This window comes from Nylanderia fulva, unplaced genomic scaffold, assembly GCF_048542155.1.
Source record: "Nylanderia fulva isolate GAGA-0341 unplaced genomic scaffold, ASM4854215v1 Scaffold1, whole genome shotgun sequence".
NCBI lineage: Eukaryota > Metazoa > Arthropoda > Insecta > Hymenoptera > Formicidae > Nylanderia > Nylanderia fulva.
This window is the reverse complement of record NW_028189192.1, coordinates 9,442,566-9,463,328: the sequence shown is the minus strand read 5'-3', so window position 1 is coordinate 9,463,328 and position 20,763 is coordinate 9,442,566. Positions and strand designations below refer to the sequence as shown.

The 20,763-nt window shown below is 35.7% G+C and overlaps 1 long non-coding RNA gene across 1 annotated transcript in view; it reads right to left on the bottom strand.

Annotated features, from left to right (window-relative positions):
* LOC114939960 (uncharacterized) overlaps positions 1-20,763 on the bottom strand; it is a 43,878-nt gene that overhangs the window by 21,861 nt on the left and 1,254 nt on the right. The window contains exon 2 of the long non-coding RNA XR_003821367.2: positions 11,949-12,040. This is a non-coding gene — a long non-coding RNA (uncharacterized LOC114939960). The remainder of the gene's footprint in view (positions 1-11,948; positions 12,041-20,763) is intronic.

The following is a 20,763-nucleotide window of genomic DNA, read 5'->3' as shown; positions in this document are numbered from 1 at the left end:
AGCGATCGGGAAACGTAACCGGAAAAGAAAATGCGCGTCAATAACCCGACCAAGTGCGGCTTCGCGAGGAAACCACATGCAGATTTTGCGATTATTTCCTGCGCTAATGAGTTTAGTCTCTCGTTGTCAGCTTTTAATTAAATGACGAGCGTTCGGCTGCTCGAATCAAATGGAAATATTATTAAAGAAAACAAAATTATGATTGCTTCCTTTCTCGATATTTCCATTTTCCCTCTCTCAATACGTCAAAATTCTTGTTCCGCCATTCAACCGAGGAAAAATTGTCCTTATACACTGAACAAAAATTGTCAACTTGATTAAACCTTTCAACTAAATATTATTTTGTTAATTAAACAAAAAAATATTTAAATTAAATATAATATATAAAAACTAACAAAACGTAGTTGAAAGGTTTATAGTCAAATTAATAAATCTTTTTTTTTTATGTACATGCGTTTGTATTTTCTCTCAAAAAATGGTAGAGAAAAATGATTCTACATCTTCGTTGATAATATATAAATTTGTATGGCAAAATGAAGAATGATCGTAAATAATCTATTATTTCTTTTAAACGTTCTTAATTTAGCCTCATTACGTGTACGCTATAATTACGTATATATTTAGGGTGCCAAAGTGCAGGCGCACTCATGCAAACGATAATTAAGCGATATCGAGAGATGCAAACTCTCCCTCCCTTTCGTCGTGCGTCACGCATCGAATAACACAGTTCGCAGTTCGGGATTAATCAGCCGTCGTGACCTTCGTGCGATCGAAAAAGTCCGCTTGCGGGGATACGAAATCGCCGCGTTGCGTCGGGCGACACATCCGGCCCCGATTGTCGACGACGCAGTGGCGCACGTGAATGAAGCTCGGCCTGGTGAACGCGAATGGGGAACACGCGCTGGATGCATGCGTTTAAAGAGACCCCGGCGTTAACACGAAGCGACACAATCGTGCGTGCGCAAGCGATAAGCGCCGCGATGTTCCTCGAGGCGCGATAAAACGCTGTTGAAAAAATGTTGACCGTATGTTCTCGTAAGCGGATCTCTCGAAAGCGAATTTTCTCGTGTGCCGACGACGTGTTGCCGGTTAGTAATTTCCGTAGTAGACTTTATATCGCAATTGTATGTTCCGAAATTCATTCATAAATCAAACTCTTTCAAAAGCCTTTATTCACACAGAGTGCAATCTTTTATTCAAGAGAGAGAGAGACAGTATATATGTATATTTTAAGAGATATATATATATATATTACAACTTCCTTCTTTTGTTTTATATCTCGAAAAATGAGAAAAGTAAGAGAAACAATTCTCTGCAATAAAACATTAATAATAAATCAATCGTAACTGCATATTGAAGCAATAAGAGGAGAAAATGGAAATGACTGCGGGAAATCGACAACCGACGAATCCATCGTACATTCTATTTACGTTGAAACGGTAAATTAATCTTATATATTGCCGTGAAATAACTGTCGGAATTTAATTTCGATTTCGCGTTTATGTGTCAATGAAGGATTTTGCGGCGCACACTATCCGATGCAATATTAGCACCGATAATTATAATTAAAGTAGTAGCAAATATAATTATACATAATTACGCTCTCCTCTTTGTAATGGACAACATATTTGCCACGTGGTTTCGCGTATGACGTAATATTATATAGTGCTCCCCGGCGGTTGATAAGAATTCTGACGCCTCCATTCAGAGACGAGAAACGGGAGAAGAAGAATGAAACCTTCGGAGGCAAACGGAGGTGACGAGTAGGCAATCGGACTGATACGGGGAAGATGAGATTACAAAATCGAGAGCTGCGAACGCGATTCTTCTGCCCGAGAAATCTCGTACTCTCTGGCCCGTACTCTCAGATAAGCGAATTTTTTTCTCTTATTTATACGTATGGAAATGCTATCGTGATCGTATCGAGAGCGCGTACGAGTCACAGTTTAACGAGTCGATTTTAATTTTGAACGGACGGATGTTTAATTTTTTGCGTACACAAGCACGGAAGTACAAGTATATATGTGTACTATACATGTATATATATATGTTATCCTCTTGTATGTGTGAAATATTTTTCATATCCGTAAGGAGCGTTTAATGATTATATCTTTATTTGGTTATTTGTCGGCTATCTTTTCATGACTTCTTTACTAAGGTATTACGATCCGATAAAACTTTAAAATAGTGTTCAAGAAAAGGATTCTTGAGGATATTAAGGAAAACTTATAAATTATTTATTTTCGGCAAACATATATGGTATATAAGAAAAAACCCATTAAATTTATACAAGATCTAGAGATCAAACACTTTATTAATCTTTCATCAAAATCTAATTAAAATAATATTGATTAAGCATATTTATTCAGCAAGTATTACGTGTTTATTAAGGGATATAAGGATTCTGAATCTTTTCTTTTTTTGACCGTTCAATATAATTGTCTGATTTTTCTTAATACTCTTTTAATTTAAACGACAGATAACTTATCAGCTTGCAAAAGCAACAGGCTCGTCAATTCTAAGAACTTGTTTAATCGTGCCTTTGTAGGCAATGAAATAAACACCCACGTTCGCATCCCACGTTACGCAATATTGTCTCTCGACGCGCGCGCGCAAATTTGCGACAAATTCCGTATATTCAATTTACATTGAAGTAAGATACATACGTGTATATGTACATACACGTTACAAGTGTATTTACGCAACAAGCTGCGTATGTGCTTGACGCAGGTGGCGCTATGACGCAAATATTTTATCGGTTATTCGGTCGTGCTTTGCTATACATAGATAACAGAACCGACAATCGAAACGCTCGAGTAAATTGTAAATTACACTTCTAATTTTTCCCGTCGTACATAATGAGACTTCAGTCGCCGTGCGCGCGTTCCTCTCTTTAATTCTGAAATTAATCTATAAACAAATGAGCACCAGAAAATTTAAGGTAATTTCTATAAGAGAATCTCCTAACCACGGTCTTATATCAGGACAGGTCAGGACATTTCTATATCGACTACATGCTGTCAAGCGTAACAAAATGTAACTAATATGGCTGTCAACTCAGGCCGATTTATTCAATGTGCGTCAGCGCAGATGTTTTTTTCTTTTGACAGTTTTGTGTTAATCTTGTGCACAATTCAAAAATGTGAAAAATAAACACGGCTAAAAAACGGTCGGAATAAACAAGTTTTTATTAAATTATTTAAAAATAGTGAAAGACATATATTATAATAAATATATTATTATATGACGAGTTGGCCGCTATTTTTTATACACTTTATTTTAATGACCTGTATATAACCGTGCTCCTAACAATGTCTCTTTACTTTGCTAACACAGTTCATAACTGTCCATCACTGTCGAGCTGTTTCCCGATTTATCAATGTGTCGTAGGCGAACCGGAAAGAGTTACGAGATTGGTAGGAGTCAATATCTCTCTCTCTTTCTCTCGAACGCGCGGGCAACGCGCCGAAATTAATTCTCTACTCGGATGTAGGGAGCACACTTTAAAAACGTCTCGATCTCATCCGGTCAACCCCCTTTGGTTCCTCGAATATCGTCGTTATATCACGGACAATGCGCACTGTACACGTATGCATCTACTTACAATAGAAAACAAATCCTCTCTTCGACGAAAAATCCGTGAAGCATTAAACGAGATTTAATCCTGCTTCAGTAAATGTAAAAAAAAATTATAATTCGACGTATTTTTTATTTGAATGTCACAACATAATAATGTACATCATCATTAATCGACTGGAGACACGAGTCTAAAAACGTCTAAAGATATATAACTTTCAGTTCGTTCATTTCGAAACGATGAATATTACGGCACTGTCTGGGACGTAGCTAGCAAGGAGAAGTGATGTCACGACCGGAAACAGGGCGCGCGTGTATATGCAATATAAATTCATATAGAGACGTGAGTGCGTGACCCAATTATAACATGGCAAAAAAAAGTACCAATCGCATAATCATGTAGAAAGGTTCGTTTACCTCACTTTTTTAAAGGAAAAATTCGACTACAAGATTCCAATGAATATGACTTAATATTGTTTTTTAATGTAAAATTGCGGTTTACATTATATATCCTTTAGTATGTAATCAGGTGCTCGACCACAAATTTAATATTGCAAAGTTTCATAAACATAATAAATAAAATTATATATTAGCTTGTGTCTTTTGTATTTATTGCACACATACGCATATGATATTCATTTATATTAATCTGAGTAAGAATGTGTATGAGAACACTTATAATTATGCGTGGTTGACCACGTGTCGACGGAATCGTCATGATCAGCAGTAAACATCGGTGAATAGAATTTTAGTGTCTTCACCCAATCATGCTTTGTGGTCGGATAATAATAATCGTCTTGACAGACACATACTCAACGGAATATTTAGGAAATCATTAAAGAAATATAAAGAAGACAATACGTCGTTGCCTTTGAATAGCTTTAACTTTATCGAAATATTTTCTATCGTATAAAAAATGTGTCACTTAAATAATATTTAAATTCTCAGAACATTTGCTGCTCAACAAAACAAAAATACACAAAACATATTTTCATAAAAAATAAAATAATTTTATATATGCACCTGTTTATGGAATCTGCTTTTTCAGTTATAAAATTTCTGCAATATTACGTATAATAATGTCGCTAATAATTAAAAATGACCATTGTGTAATATGTCATTAAAATAATATTTTATACGTCAATATAAAAAATAATAAAAAAAATAATAATTCGATGTTATTCGTATTAACGTTAAATTTACAAATGCAACATAGTATATAAAAAAGATCGACGAGACAGCTTCGATCTTCGAAGGATGATTATTGTGGCATTAAAGTGTGGGAAAAAGCGTTTGCTATAGAGTAAGAATGAAGAGTCTGCGGTTCATTCATGGCCAGTACTGAATGGAGAAAGAAGACAGAGGGAGAAAGAGAGAGAGAGTGAAATCTATGTGCATGATTGTACACGTATACGGACACATGCATTTATATTCACACATGCATAGCAGTATAAATAAATGCTTATGTGTTTATGTGTATCGTATCGCGAATTATGAGACACGATCGAATTCGATCATATCTTCAGAGAAGCATTTGACTACACAGCCTAAATAATTTATTTGTGATGTTTGCTAATGATATTTATAATCTCTTAGTTTAAAGATTATATGTAATATTTAAATATATTATTGCAATTTTTGTGATTAAAATAATTCTTTTATCCCAGTTTATTTATAATTGAATAAAGTTACTGGGTATATATATAATAAAGTAATTAACTTAAAAAGATTCTTATCAAATTGTTCACTCTTTAATCTTGATAGAGAGAAGGAAGTTTTGTTAAGCTTCATCTTCTTTCTTAAATTGTGTAAATCTCTAACTTTGTGAGGAAAGCTTTAGTAAATTGCAATTTCAAAAATGGAAGAAAAACTTTAAGCGCTCTTCTGTCGCCACTTGTGATTATCTGTTAAAAGTCATCGAAATAAGGAAGAAGAGCGCGAACGGATTCACCTGATGTGTCGGAAGCCTTAAACAGCGGGAAACAGTCTGCGCACGCTGCTCATTATATAACGGCGCGTATGTAAAATACCCACACATTCGATACACAACACACCGCCGCCGCCTAGATACTCTACAGGACGTCTGTAAAAACCCACTGTGATGGCGCATTGTGAAGCGAGCCGGCTATAAAAAGCGCCGCTAAGCCGCTCGTAAAACACGGCAAAAACTCGCCAAATAAAGTACGCGAGAGAAGCGAGGAAAGAAAGATATACACCTATGCGATGTACGGCCTCTCCGAGCCTAACCAACCACCTCTCATCTCGTCGGCGCGGCGGCAAGCACAGACCCAGAGGAAGTTTGACCTCCATTATTTCCCCGCATTCCACGAAACATTGACCCGTCCATCCCCGCCGAGTAATTTCCTACCGAGTCTCGCGTTAAGGATCCCGATATTATTTTCATTCAAGGTAAGACATTCAGCCTCAATCCTTTCCTTTCGATCTGCTATTCATTACGAGGCATCTCCTTTTTTATATTCGTATATATAAAAAAGCAAATGGAGTAAAGTGTATTGCTCCATGATTCATGGAAAATTCTGGCAAACAGATCATTTATGTGAGAGAAGCAAGAGTCTTAATGTTTTTAATTTATTTATACGGATACTTTTTATTACGATTCTGTATCTCCAAAGATATAATTTATTCAGCTAATGTATGCTATATCGAGTTGATTTAACAATTTCCGTAGGAAGAATTGAGACATGTGAGGTCGCGGGAACGGGTTTTTTTATTGTCAACGTGCTCTTAATTAATCTCCGCTCGACTTTGCGCACGTATACCCGCGGAGAAAATCCGCCAAATTAATGTGCGAACTTCGATAGCGCGCCGTTCGTACGGCAAATCGCCGGCTTCGAAACTTCAAAGGCGAGAGAGAGAGGGAGTCATGCGAATTTCCGGCCAACAATAAATTCGATTCCGATTGAGCACCGCTGCGTGTACTCCGAAGAAGTTCCCACGCTGCTTCGCGTCACACACAGCTACATCGCGGCTAGATACGTGTCCCGATCATTCGTCGGTGCTGGTCCATGAGCCCTAGAACTATCCTTGTTGATTGGATGATCCGAGAACTGATTGCGAACGAGGGAAAGAATAAGCGCACTATTCGTATATACATATATACGTTCTAGTGTGTACATGTCTCTGTTTCTCTCTTCCTTTCTCTCTCTGTTCGCTATTTTTTTAATAGTTGATTATGCCGACGAATCATCGGGATTTTTTCAGATTTTTTTTGAAATCGATATAATATTAATTCACACATTTTTCTGGTACAAACACAATGAATTGTAGCAATTGTCGCGGTTTTGTTATCGAAAAGGGAAAATCAATTTTTTGGGACGTGACAATTATTCGGCAAAACTTCCTAAAATTACATAGATTTCGCGTGATATTGCTAATTTGATCGACTGGTAATAAATATTGAGCGCGACAATGAATAATTTTATATTAGGATCCCACTAATGCTATAAATGTTTATACAAGAGTTGGATCGTATAAGCATCGATCGTTAGCACTCTCCAGGTAGAAGTCGTAAATAACGATGTAAAGATTCACAAAGTACGAAGGTCCGGTTGAGGATTTGTACTTTTGTACCCTTAGTCATAAACATAGGCAAGTTTCAAACAACAATATATTACATCGTACGTGGGAACTGTGTTGTTCACGGTTATCTTAGCAGCAGTGATACCGCATTGTTACGACCCGTCACCGCTTTCTTCCTCATTTTTCGTCGTTGTTTTCCGAAAAGTAATCGCCCAAAAAATTTTCCGTCAGCATCATTATTCATTTTCATTACAAGTCTCTCCAATATTTTGTACTTTTGCTCTTTATATACATGTGTAATTTTATATTGCCCTTTATTTAGTGAAATTATAAAACTACGTTGTTATAAGAGACTGTGGTTAACAAAAGAAAAGTTTATTGAATATCTAAAATATTAAGAAAAAGTATTTAAAATATAACGCGTTTGCAATATTTATTTTTTATCGTTATAAATAAAAAATACTGTTTACTATTAAAATTCGTATTTAATAATCAAAAAGAAAAAATTTTATTTTGAAAGAAAGAGTTAGGTTTCAAGAGAGAGAACCATTTCATTCACTAGCATATATTCTGCGAATTATGGAGCATATACACCCGCATTCACTTCTCCTTTTGATTCAACATAGCAATAAAATCGCTGGCTTCCTATATAAATACATTTCTTGTCCCTTATCGGTGTTGCAAGAAATAAAGTGATTATTACACGCAAATTATTTTATGCATTTATGACGAAATACATTAGTCACTTTTACCAAACGTCAAATGCATCAGTTTCCTCAAGAAATAACGTCGTAACTTTCAAAATTTCTCGTAAATTCAAGGTGTCTCAAATAAAAAAAAAACTTTCAATAACATATAATATTAATTCTAAGAAATGCATAACAAAATATATTCACACGCGAATGCATTTCATATATTTCTCTATAAATGCATATTCATAAAAATTCTAATATCTCTTTTTGGAAAACATCTCTAATTTCATACAAGAGAAAAATCTTTTCCATATCAGCTATGAAATTTTTCACTATCTAATCTTTCAAAAGTGGATTGTTATAAAAAAAACGACGAAAAGGGGGATACTAAATGATTTTATGTAATAAAAAAATAAAAAGGAATAAAAAACGACAGCTAGAGAAATAATGAGTCATTTCGGCAAAAGCATTTCGTGTGCACGTGGACATGCCCCGTTTGTCGGAGAACGAACTAGAAGAGAGAAAGAGAAGAAAGAGGGAAGAATTTGTGCGTGGAAAAGAGGAGGGGAGACATTCGTGCGTAAAAAAACGTGCGTACACGCGAGTGAACGAGCGAGACAGATAAAGAGTTGAACGAACCCACGCGCGGACCGAACCTCGCTAATTTTTTAAAGACCCACCTCCAGTATTTCTATCGGAGAGACCACCGTTAAAGCCGATGAAGGTTCTGCTGCGTAATAGAGGCAGGTTTTCGCGACGAGTTTTAGAGGGAAGGTCCTCTGTGCGTAGAATTGCCGCGGCATTTTTACAGTAAAAAAGAACTGCGGCATCAGATATCAAAAGTGATCTTTCACTAAGTTGTAGCTGAACAAAATGGGAATTTAAATCACCGATGACAATCGAGTAGACTATAATGTTACTTTCGACGATAATCGGCTTCAGTAAGATTATCTTCTAGTCTAATGAGTATTTTGCGCAATGTATATACGCGAGATTATCATATAGAGATTGATAAATCATGAATAAATAAAGGAGGATATATGGTAATGTATAAAAAAAAATAATCTCTAAACCGTATGACACACATACAATATTTCGAAAGTTGTATATTTTAGTAAATTATTTTTAGGTCAATTTTTATATCTGAAATCTTCAAAATGTTGTAACGATTGTTTGTATTAAAATAAATAACGGTATTATTTTGTTACATCATTATTGGTGAAAAAATAATCAAAAATCTGAATAATGAAAATTCTATCTCCGCAAAATGTGTATATTAAATTTATTTTGGTAAAAATGTTAAAAGTTATATTTTATCCATGTGATAATGAGAAAAGTAATAAATAAATAAATTTCGATAAAATCCTCTAATGAGATTATAATCACGTATCTCTCGAGTGATCGAGAATCTTTTACATCCCGATCTTGATAAGGTTTTGCAAATCTTTTATCCCGGATATGTGTGTGTATTGTATGATAATAAAATATTTATAAACCGATTATATCTTTGTGATACGAGTATTTGAGTAGCAATTAATAGTCGCGAGTGTCATTTAAATGCCACAAAAAATATAGTGTTTGAGCAATGAACGAGAGCATTTGATAATATCTTTGTTGTTCAATTATATTTTTCATTTCGTTTACTTAATTGTTGTTTTACATTTAAAACGTGATAAAGTATTGTATCGGGAAAAAATTTTAACTTTATTTCACTTTTAATCACTTGCAAGTCAAATATTCACGTAGAAAGCGTTCACTGTCGATCGAGTTTTATAAATCGCGTCCTTATAGGGATCAAGAAATTAATTATAGAGTCATCGGCGAAGTATTTGGCACGGTAAATTTGGCAATTTCATATAGAATTACTTATTTTGGCCATAAATCTGCATAATGTAATTTCAGCACGTATACGAATTTCAAGATCGTAGCGTGTCTCAAGATATATTATTTAAGAAAAAAAAATATAACAGATGAAGTATGGCGAACGGAAGTAAAGCTACGGTATTATAACAGAGGCACGTTCTCACGAAAGCTCGTTTCGAACAAAGTATGTTACACGATCATATTTGATTACATAGAGAGAGAGAGAGAGAGAGAGAGAGAGCAGAAGAGAAGAAGAGAGTCAAACAATAAAACAACAATAGATTTTTAAATAGGGCATTCGGACATCAAAATTGAATGTTAATCAACTATTGTAAAATCATAAAACAATTCAATTCGTAAAAAAATTGTTTTGGAAAAAATTTGAATTTTGTGCGTGTATAACATTCTTTATATACTTTCATATAACCAACTTTTAAACTATAAATTTACTTATACTTTTTATATTATAAATTTATTTTATTTTCTTCTAATAATAACAAACATAAGCAGATATGATACGTGGATCATTGTTGCACTTATAAATGTTGATACAAAAAACTTTGATATAATACCAACTTATTTTTTTTGTACTCTTCATAACTATTGTACACAAGAACGCTTTATATATATTCACACATATGCAATTTCATCTAGTTTGGATAAATCTCATTAAAATGTGTAATATATAGCGTCGTATATAACACGATACTGTTATATACAGTCTAATTATCTTGCGAGAAAACGTAAACGACCGATGATCCTGGCAAAAGAACATAAAACGCCCTTATCTCTCGTAAACTTAAAACAACATGTCATACCGAGTTGTAAAATAATTAAACACGCTTTGCGCTACAATAATGACTCTCGATAACCAGTCAATATAATTATCCCTTTAAAAAAAGGCGATGCAGTATCGTATTTTTCTAACAAAACAGCGATATTTTAAAAATGTGACATTTTAAACTATCAGAACATAAGTATTGCTTGTGTAAGTCAAAATGTCATTATCGCAGAAAATCGCACTTTCTGAAGATATGTCGAATTGAATCAGTGATTTCTCATCTACAACCACGTAATCGTACGTCGCCCTGAATATCTCCCCAAGAAAAGATACGAAAAGAAGTTGATATCGATCATAAGGCGTACGTTTTCGGCATATTGTGACGATTGTGCTATTTTCTAAGAAGATGTCTGCGCACGTGCCCGGGCGAGAAAGCACGCGCGTGACGTCAGCGTGCGTCTGGGAACAGCTGACCGCATTCCACGATAATTGTTTTGCATAATCGCGGTGGAAGCGGTCGCGCGGTGGAAGCCTTACTTACTGTGTCCGCGAACAAGAGAAAGAGGCCGACACGAGAGCGAGATAAGTGGGGGTGGAGAAAAAAGTAGAGGGGAGAAAATTCGAAAGGGTCCTATCTCCCTTGTCGGAAAGGGGGAAGGGGAGGGGGAGAGGGGTCCACGGACCGACAGAGGCGTCCCTGGTCCAGCAGTCAATAGTTTCGCGGCCAACGCGCGCGTTGGCTTTTAAAGTTTAAAGATCCGACCGCGACGGCGTCTAGGCATGTAAGCGATGCTCAACTCGCGGCGCCGTGGCGGAATAAATTACGGAAAGATAACTATAATCTATATATTATCTAAAGTGCGTATAATAAGTTCGATATTACATTCGAATTTTGCATTAAATGTTGGGACTGACTCTAATCAGAAATTTTTACTGTCCTAATTGTTTCAACTCTAATCTTCAGTATAGGCTGATATACGGTTTGATTTATAACAAAAATTACGCACAAAATTTGAGATTATTTTTTTGTTTATGATATCACATCTTTGCAAGTCTCGTGCAGTTAAGATTAATATTAAATTCCATGTAAAATAAAATTATATTATCTATTTGCATTTCCTAGAGATGACTCATTTATTGGTATCGAGAAATATCAACGATTCGATTATTGCAAAAATTAATTATCCGACTTCTAAAGTAGAAGCAAACAAGATCGCTGAAAGCGCGGATAACGAAACGATGACGAAAGATCTTTAGATGAAATATCTACAAAAGGAGGTTAAGGAAAATATCACGGACCGAGTACAGCTACTGAGATATTTGTACCGTATATGGTTCTGTTTAGCAGCATCTTGCCACGTCCCATGCGACCCACATTACGTTCTTTCGCAAAGACTGGCGCGACTGGCTTTCAGCGTATCTCATTTGAAGGTTGAGAATCTTTGAATTAGTGGGACGATTATAAAAAATATGATTTAAACAATTATTTCACTTACTTTTATGGAAGAGAAGTTCGAAGAAATTCTTTTGTCTTGGTTAATATCTGCACGTATCATCCTACTCTACCAAAGGTTCCTCCTCTTAGGCACTGTAAAGAAAAAAATTAAAATTTATGAAAAATTTTTTATTGATACAAAATATGAGAGATATATAGGTATAAAGTGTACAAATACATCAAATGTAAAAAGAAAAATTAAGTAATTAGTAAGACTCTCTGTGAAAGTCGAGTTTAAATTTCTTGAGCTATATTATAAAAGCCAGACGCAAATGGTAGTGCGAGAAAAATTAATGTTTTTTTAAACTGAATCGTAGTGCATAGAGCACATATTTTTCTTGATGCAATACTAATTGTAAGTAATTAAATAAAATCTTAATTCGAGATTTTTATTTTTAATGAACTTCTCCGGACCCTTCCTAAAGAAAACGCAGGCTAAAAAATAATTTCCAATTTTTGAATATGCCCTGGTATTTTCTTAAAAAAAATTTTTTTTTTAATTGACGCATGTGCGTCTGACTTATTAACCCAAAATATGGAAATCAAGATGTTTAAAAATGCTGTAAGAATAAAAGAAATTAAAAATGGCTTACAATTAAAGAAATATGTGACTTTCTAAAGGTTTATCGACAACTATATCACGTTATCACCTATTTATCTTAATGAGGGGAAAGACTAAAAGGTATACACGCGATATAATTTTGATAAAACATATGTAACATATTTAAAAGTCCAATCCGATAAGTCACCATCCAAAAATACGATAGACATTCCCGATGATGGTATCAGATCGGTATATCATTTAAAGAGACTGACGCAACGACGAAACTACGCACGTTCTATCTATCATTGTAGAATCATATCGCGGCGTCGGTCGTTCAGCAAACTACGAACGTAAGACCTTTTGCAATCCCGGCCGCACGTCTCCGAGAATGGTGTGTCGCGCACATAGTTGTCGCGTGACGTTGGCGAAGAAACGACGCCAACGACAAACGACCCCGGGGAACGGCGATACGGAGAATAATAAAAAGAGAGACACGCTCGCATAGAGCGTCCGGTCATCCGCGGTTCCGTGAAAAACTCAGCGAGCAAATATCAGACATCTACGCACAATCGATTTTATACTTGACATTTCATTATTTTTCCGCTTTATCGATTTTCGATCTCGCAATTTTATTTATTCGCGAATAGGTATTAAGACATCGGTGTTCTAATTAAATTCTCTAAATTGCAGCGTATTGTATTATATTCATTATGTTCAAGATAATTATATATAGACATCTAATCAATCGAAAATGTCATTAGGAAGCAACTCAAGATTCCGATCTGGTTTTCGAGAAAGTTTGCGCGATTTTGATTACAATTTAATTCGAACAATAAGTCCGGAAGTTTTCCTTGGTATTTCAAGTTTAGGGTTAAATTACACATTGCACACGGAGCAATACTTCTGAAGATACTCGACTCGCGCGGACTATGCGATACTGATACATGATACTAGTTTTCTCTTACATATGCGTGTCGGCTGTAACCTGCAGCCTGCGTTTTTTCGCTTCTTGCGACACCCGTTATCGGATCAGCCGGATCGAATTAGCGGAACGGGAGAGAACCAAGGAGGAACGCGACCAAAATTAATTTTTGCTGGCGACCTTCGCGGCGAACGACGACGATACTCGCGAACGAATTTCTGCGCGCGTGGCAAGAGAGGAAGAGAGGAATATTTTCCGCGATGATCCACTTCTATCGCTACATCCTGCGGAGAAAGAGAGGCGAAGAGAGGCAAAGAGAGAGAGAGAGAGAGAGAGAGGAAAAAGAGGATGGCATTTTCAATGACGTAACTTGGAGCGCGCGACGCATGTCGATGATTGGTCACACAGCCAGATTGCTCATCCGCAGTTTATCCTATACACGATTCTCGTTACCGGCGTGCTATCACGCGCGGACTATGCTCGGCGGTTCGTTTTACACGATCTATAATCCGACGAGAGGGAATTCGCTAACTGGCCGATATTTTCACATCTCGAAATTCCCAGTAAAATAAATGTCAAATTGACCGTCGCGATATTTAGCGAGTGCGTTAAAAATAAATGTGTCAAACTGACATTGCGCAACATACATATATCAATTTATTAATGTTTCCTTCTTTGGCAACAATCAATCAAATGGACATATAATATATACGCTACGATAAAATATGCATTTTAGAATTAAACGTGGGATTACTCGACATTTCGGAAGTGAAATCGGCGTGTCGAGGCTTAACCGGAAGTGAAGCATCGAGGCACGCAAGAATACTGCCGGTATCTCTTGAAAGGAGCATCGATACACTATCCAAGTATCGTGAAAGGTGGGTAACGGGGCGTCCCAGCCAGGTTACCACTATGAGAATTCTAATTAGAGATAATGACGTCATTAAGGTCTGAGCCGCGACGAGACGGGATGGTCTGCTGCGCTTACTGTACATACGTACCCTATTTTACACACATGCAAACACACACGCACGCGGCCCATGTACTTGCACGCGAAACGAACTTTGTTTCGAGAACGCACGTCTTATATGCTCGAGATCGTCCCTCTTCATGCGAGCGCGCTACTGTTAAAACTATTCCCGGGAGAGAGATTTACATCGCTCGCGTTCATAGCGAACGGAAAAGGAGGAGGTACTCCTCTATTCACGACCCTCTCTGTTCTCTCCCATTATAGATAAGGCAAACGTCAAACTTGCAATTTTAAATAGGATCCGCAGGATATTTATACAACACATTTATGAATTGTTTCATCGATTTTAACTCGAGTCTTCATTCAGCAAACTCCAATAAAAGTTTAATAATACATTCTGTATGCATATATTCTTTTGCAACAAAACTTTCGATAACAATTTAATTTGATTCAAAAAAATTCATCTACTCTATTACGATATTATTAGTGTTCTAAAAATAAAAAGTTTTTCCAATTTTAAATTAGAAAAAAAAGAAATTAAAACGCTCCCTATCACTTTGACTATAGCAATTCTACTGATGTCGCTCTCGAGAAGTTTATCTTATATTTAAATATTACTGTTTTCAGAATAACTTTTTTTAATCTTAATGTAATTCACCCGCCCTTATTGCTATCGTTATCGATATGTATTATTATCGGGGTGGAAGCGACTCACACGAACGGCACAGCCGCGTCACGTCCGGAATAATAATCGCATACGAAAATAATGGCAGCGCCTGTTATCTCTCGTTTCTGCGCGCATATATTACGACGCACGGAGTCATTCCGTGATTCATGACGTTGTTAAAGCAGTTCGCGGAATTACAGTAACGGACACGTCGGTGGACTCTCGACGAGACCGAAAGAATTTGTAAATAAAACTGTGCAAAGTGTTGCCGTGGTGAAAAAAATGGTAAAATTCCATCTACACTGGCAATTTAAAAAAAATTCCTGATACACTTAAATTCTTCAAATTGATTCTTCGAAAGAATCCATAAAGCTTAAAAAAAAATTCTAGAAGAGTATATATTAATTAAATTACAAGTGGAAAATTAATTTAAACGGGAGCCACGAGTTTCTACTTTTATTGTGACTTGGGTGGGAAAAAATGCAATGACCGATTTTGAATTTCTCCCGATCGATGTTTAATAATAACCGTGCACCATCGTCGACGCATACGTCGCTGCTCGTCGCATATTTTCGCGCGCGCGTTGGATAACAGCTTCGTAACACGGCGCGTCGCGGTGACACAACTCGGCTCGAGTTAAGCCCGGAGCTCGTCGGCCGACAAAGCGACGAACGGGGGCGAGAAGGGAGAATCACGGAAAAGAAAGAGACGGCAGATTCAGTCGATGTTCTCTCAGTCAGTCAGGTCTCGCATGTGCGTGTGTGATTCCCCACCGAACGCACTCTCCGTCTGTCTCTATCTAACTTTTGACGTATTTTTTTCTGTCAGTGCGTCTCCGATCTGATCGTCTTTGTCGGCGGGGCGTTGCATGTATATCTCTCTTTCTCTTGCTTCGTCCTAACAGTGTGACGTCAGTGCGGATACCTGTTGCATGCCGCACTGAGAGAGAGAGAGAGAAGCGTTGGTGCGTGCAACGAATGATCGGGACGATGGCGCCAAAGCGAGAGAGAAAATAATAGATTGATTTTGCTTCGGGACAGAATTCCTTCAGATTCAACGTCGTATATGGTTAATTACTAAATTTCATTATTTTATTATTATTCATAACAAAAGCGATTTAGTTTTCTTCCCATATGATTACGGTAACCATATTTTCTGAAAGAAGATAAGGGACAATCCCTGAACATTTTAGAGCTTTGTTTCAACATGTTTCCAAATCAATTTGCGATCAAAGTGGAAATCGAGGGCAAAAAATAATTCTGCGTGACTATCAGAAGTCTCTACGTACTTTTTATGTAATTTGAAACTGATTTGATTATATTGAAACAAATGGTTTCTTAAATAGATAAAGTTTCGTTGTTTTCTTACAAATTCTTATGTTAATACTACGACATTAAAATGCTAAATAAAAAATAAAGGACAAAATTTAAAATAAACAACTGTTCTCTAAAATAAAGGAGGATGGTCACCATACATATGTGATGCACATTGCAAGTATGATTTATTTAATTTCTGAAAAAGTTATTCGTCATGCGAAAATGCAAGAAAAGTACGTGTTGTGCACGGAGAGAATTTTCTCTTGAAATTTACCCTGAAAAAAGTGGAACAATGTAGTATTGGAAAAATTTTATAAGATTTTCTCTGATTAATATTTACCATAATAAAAAATATGAATATGTACATAGTAAATTTTATTACAGTAATAAAATTAATCAAACATATTTTACATCTTATTGTGGTAGATATTAATATTTTTCATTGTAGTAAATATTAATCAGAGAAACTCTTCTATAAAATTCTTCCAATGCCATATTGTCTCGCGATTATCATGATTTTCCGGATAAATTCTAAGAGAAAATTCTGTGTGTATGTATCGCGATAAGTACTCGTATATATTCTTAAAGATGATCTTAAAGATTCGCGAGATGAATACGTCTTATGCAGCGCACATTGTTTCTTTATTACTCGCGACATTCGTTAAGCATGACGCCGATTTGTCATGATTATTATCATCTTTATTGCGATATTAATCGCGTTCATAGAGTATGCCGACGAGGCGGCGGCAGTCATTAAATACCATTGGCGGAAGGAGCAACGAGGGTGAGCGCGACCAGTTTGCTGGGCTAGCTTTTCAGAGGAAGATCAGAATCAACGAAAATAGACGAGGCACGGGGCTGCCCCGTCTCGTTTGGATGTTCGCCAGTAATGTGGCGCCGCGGAAAAATCTCTATGACGAAAGAAGAAGAAAGAAAGAGACCTTAAGACGCGTTTTATTTTTCGTCGACAACATACTCTACATGTATATGCATTATTCGTCTTCTTCTTAATGTAGATATTTACCTCTTTCGGAAATAATGTCACTCCTCTCTTTCTTTTTTTCTTTCTTACCCGTATTTTTTTCCTTTTGCAACAATCTTGCTGATTGCTGAAGATACTTTGTCTTTTATCGTAGTTTTGTCGGACAGTGTTGCATATTAAAATGTTCAATAATCATTTGCCTCGTCCAAGTTATTTAAATCACATTCGATACTATAATAATAAATCACTTCGCGCATTCATTTGCAATCAATCCCTGTCATGCTAAAAGCAAGAAATATAGCGCGATCATATCTGTGCGTATGCGTAGAAAATCGTATAGTCACTCAGCTGTAGACTCTCGCAATTTGGAGAAGAAATTATCGCGCGCAACGTTGATAAGAAGCAAACAGACCTATAGCAAGCACAAGCGATGATAACCGCAAACGTGCGTATTATTCCATACTCTTCTCATTCAGTGACTCTCTAATCGAGCATTCTCTTATCGAGCTGCGGAAACGACCTGTGACTTTTACGTACGCACAATCTGAATTACGCACATATCGCGTTTTAAGACTCTATCACATTATCAATATATATATATATATATATTGATAATTCACGGAAAATTACCGAAGTAGAATCGAGTTAAAAGGATTGGATTTCATTCATTTACACGCTTACAAATCGTACATTTATTCGCCAAGGAAGGTTGGTCGATGTAATATGTACGTTTTATATAGCAGATATCCACTTATCTTATGTCTAGGTACTTATATCGAAGACAAAGTTATGTATGTGACAATGAATAGAAACACAATCCTCGTATAAATGCCTTACATTATTATCTTGTTGACGTGTCTGATAGTTTTCTACAGCGATATTTTACATATTCCGCAAAGATTGATTTATTAATCAAAATTGATTTATGATCATCAAATCAATACTCATTATAATGCAATACATTTATTAACTTGACTAAATCTTTCAAACTAAATTATTTTGTTAATTGAACATATATAAAAATATGTAAATTAAATATATTAAATCTAAACGTATATATTTGACTTAAATATTAATATACGTTCAATTAATAAAATGATTTAGTTAAAAGGTTTAGTCAAGTTAGCAAATTTTTTGTCATTGTATAAGTAATATTATTCATACAATATTGTATCATTATTCATAATGTTATATTTATGATAATCGTAAAAAATGATAAGAAATTTCTTTCAAATAATTCTTTTGCAAATCGCGGTGTTCAGAATATTTAATAGATAAATTAAATTAAAAAGATTAGCAAATTGAATGATTTATAAGTGACTGACACACAGTAATTAGATAACATTCCCGGTAGAGAGATATTTACTAAGAGAGATATTAATATACTTAACATTCCGTGGCATGATATGATATTCTATATACGATCTCTTTCGGCACAACACGATCTCGCGATCGACCGGGTCGATATTCGCCGCATAGCAGCATCGGATTTCCGTCTGTCATCGGGAAGTCGGGGAATGCGGTTGAGAATCGCTGTCTTAAAACACGCTCTGGTCGCCGGCACGGAAATAGAACGATTGGACCTTAACGCGCACTTTTGCGCCTTTATGTAACCCGGCCGAATTTATGGCCGTTATCTATTTAATAATACGCGGATTTACTCGCGCCATTCGCAAAGATCAAACGATCCCACGCACGCACATTGTCGCGCACGTGCGTGCCCTGACACACATACGCATAATATATATACACGTGTATGCGCACGCTTGACGTAAATTTCGCGCCAGTGCGTTCACCTCTTCGATCTCATCGCTCGTTCTTCACGGACGCTTGAATGTCGAGTTGTTAATTCTCCTCGCTCGAGGAACATCGAAAACTACTGTTCGATCGACGGCTGGCTGTCTAAATAAAGGTACGTTCGCCGTTCTGCGCGGATCGGCCGTGCTCTCTCTCTTTTTCTCTCGCTAAACTTGTCCTGTTTTCGGCTATGATCCCCTTTCACTTATTAGGAAGTCGAGATATGTGGAAAAACGAGACAAGGTGCATCTTTAACGAAAATCAACAAACCTCTTAAAATTTTTACGTGTTCCGGTGAAAAAAATAATTCATTGTTCTACAATGAAAAAAAAATTATTAAATTCGAATAAATATTTTATTGCAACACTGCCTTATATAAATCATTTATTTGAAACTAATATTGATGTGATGTGAAAAATATTTATTTGATAAGAAAATCCTTTTCAAAACAGATAAATATTTATTTGTTTCAAATAAATTATTTATAAGGCAGTGTGTTGAAATGAATATTTCTCAATTCAATGATTTTTTTCAGTGTACTAACATCTATATTTTTCAGTTCATTAAGATCAGGTCATTCGTCTATTTTACCCGAATGAATAGGAAATAATAGAATGCCTCGTTTTTCACATCATTAATATAATTTTCTCTCTTTCCGCGGATAATGCGACTTGTTACAAGTTGTTGTAAAGAGCTAGCAAAAGGGCATGAATAGCGATGCATGTCTATACCTAACTGCATTCATAATCGATAATATCATATAATTGACATATTTAGTCACCAACTATATTTTTCAAGTCCTATACGTTCCTATATATTTCTTTTATCTCGTTTCTTCTATCATGTTTACATATATGCTTATTAGTATTTACACGTGTTCGCGAGCGCGCGCGATTTTACGAGCGGACTTATGGAACGTACTTTGATATAGTTGCACGATAAGACTTATCTCGCCTACATAGATTTTTGACCTACATAGCTGTTCGAGAAAGTACATATTCGTTAAAATGTTATTATTTTACTCTTCTCGAATACTTTCAAGAAAGATAGATCGAAAGGCTGCTCGGATCAGATTACAGTATGACTAGACTTTACCAGGAATACAAGTCTTATCGCGAACGGATTGCTCGCTCGTCCTCGCTAGGAAATAACTATCGTACGATTTGTCGTCACAATTTGAGATCTCGAGTTTATTCAATCGATTTCGGAATTGACATTTCTAATAAACCGATTTAAATAATTAATCTCCAATTCTTTTGTATTTGTAATCGACGATCAAATCAATATTTTCAATATTTTCAATGTAACCGTGATATACGAAGGCACGTATACAATAGTCCTTATTAAATAAATGCAATCCTTATTATCAGAATTCACATTTTTAAATTCAAATAAGTAAAAGATATATATATATATATATATATATATATTTATTGATATTTGTTACTCCTACTTTTTAATTAGAAAAATATTTTAAAAATTTAAGTGCATATGTTAAAAATTGCACGAGTCAATCGTTGATTGCAATTTGCGCAGTACAGTTTCACGAACTCACATATAAAATGTTACGATTTGTATATATGTACATATATGTAAAAGTTGTACATAGAAAGAATTT